This window comes from Echinops telfairi, unplaced genomic scaffold (genome assembly GCF_000313985.2).
Source record: "Echinops telfairi isolate 266 unplaced genomic scaffold, ASM31398v2 ScPeMD7_1;HRSCAF=3_0, whole genome shotgun sequence".
In the NCBI taxonomy this organism is placed as follows: domain Eukaryota; kingdom Metazoa; phylum Chordata; class Mammalia; order Afrosoricida; family Tenrecidae; genus Echinops; species Echinops telfairi.
The window spans coordinates 19,365,061-19,367,091 of NW_022103896.1; positions in this window are offsets into that span (position 1 = coordinate 19,365,061).

The window sequence follows — 2,031 nt, forward strand, 5'->3', positions numbered from 1 at the left end:
GATACATAATTGAGGAAGTGGTGTGTAGGCTGAAGAAAGACAGTCAGCTAGAGAAGATAGGGCAGTAATTGTATGCAGGGAAGAGGAAAGGGTTATACAAAACCCAGGGGCAGGAATACAAGTAGACCCAAACGATCCTGGGTCAGCAGAGTTTTGTGAACTGAGAGAAAATGCAATTGGGAGGAGTGATGGAGTGTAGGACGTCAGGGGGAGCAGGCGTCACAGTTTGGACAACCTTGTATGCCAAGGTGTTTTGGCTTCCTTTTGGCAAAAGGAAGAAGCTTCCTTTGGTGGGCTGTAAAGGAAAAAGCATAAGTAAGCCACCTTTATAACCAAGGTTCCCCGCGTGTGGCTGAACTTAACCTCTCTGTTTATGCCCACTCAACCCCTTAGACAAACGGTGTCATGTTGGTTCTGTGTTCGGAAGTCCAGTCACGCTGGAGAATTGCTTTACCGGATTATGAGACGCTGTCAGGGGGTTCCAGTGAAGGATATCAGAAAGCCAGGTTTGCTCTTTGTAGGCCTGGATAGACTGCAGGTTCTTTGCCCCCTCTGTGTGCTCCAATCCCTGGGGAGCTTTTAGGAACTGCATGCATTGGCCACTTGGACTCAGGAACATCAGCATCTTTGATTCTCAGCTGGCTCATTTGCTCAAACAAACCTTAGTGCTTCCCTTTAGGAACACGGAGGAGGATCCAGGGGTACAGAGGTCAGACTGATTCCTGGTCGACTGAGAGGTATGATCCTGTCCAGGCACCCTGCCTGAAACTGTGGGAGAAACACTGACCCACCTTTACCTCATTCCAAGCCTCCTGCCAAGTCGGATCTGTCAGCAAGCAGTTGTGATAATAAAGGCATGCACGCCCGCCTCTGCATTGGAGTTCACTCTATGGCAACGGATTTGTGTTGTGCAGATGTGGGTGCTGATGGTGGCCGAACCGAACATGATTTGACACTCTTTTTATGACCCAGGACAAGAACGCATTCTCATCTCTAAGGTTTTAAACAATGATCACAACAAATTCATTCCTCTGACCTGTGAAGGACGTAAACGGAGGACAGTCAGGTTGCTGTCCGGTGCCACTGGGGATGGGGTCCCTCTCAGAGTGTTAGAGGAGCGCTTAGTCACTTTCGTTAGGACCCAACCCCAGCCATAGCTGGAGGAGGCAGATAGCGCTGATGCCAAAAGCGTGAACTTCAGAATGACCTGAAGTTTCTATCCCTAGAGTTTACACATTTGTGCAATTGAGTGCTATGGTGCCAACGGCTGTCCGTATCACCAAGTCCACTGGCCTCACTGAAGGAAAAGCATTGGTGTAGATGCCCCGACAGGATAATTTTTTCCTTCTTCATAATTTTATGAGGTACACAGGTGGAAAGGAGCCCCGGTGGCACAGCTATGAAGTTGCTCTGCTGCTAATGGAAAGGTTGGCAGTTCAAACCCACCAGCAACCCCATGGGAGAAAAGAACGGATGCACTGCTCTTGTAGGACTACAGCCTAAGAAACCCTGTGGGCACTTCTGAGCTGTCCTGTAGGGTCGTTGTGAGTCAGAATCTGCTCCCAGGAAACAACAACATGCAGGTGGATGTTTTTCTCGAGTCTCAAGTGTATGTTCTTATTGCTCCACCCCCCCACCCCCACCCCCCATTATACTAAGCAGCTGCTGGCCTTGTTGGAGTGGCACTTTTTTGCATATCTTCCCAGAAAGGGGTGACTACCCTGTTTCCAGAGCTCATGGTCCACCGGTTTCTATTCTAAGTGTCTGCATGCTCCACTGGTCAGTGCGGGAAAGGGCCACTAGCAAAATAGATGCTGAAAGAATTGGAAACAGTCAGACTCTTCATCTGAAGTTAGTTACGTTTCATAGAATGAAGTAATGTGGAAAACATGATATCTCATCCCAGCCAGGGGACACTCCTACAATACAATAGAATCATCTGCTGGAAAGCGTTCGGGAGATTATCTCGTCTCTTTTCTGCTTCCAGGCAAGACTTCATCTGGGCCATTTCAGCTCCTCGGCTTAGCCTCC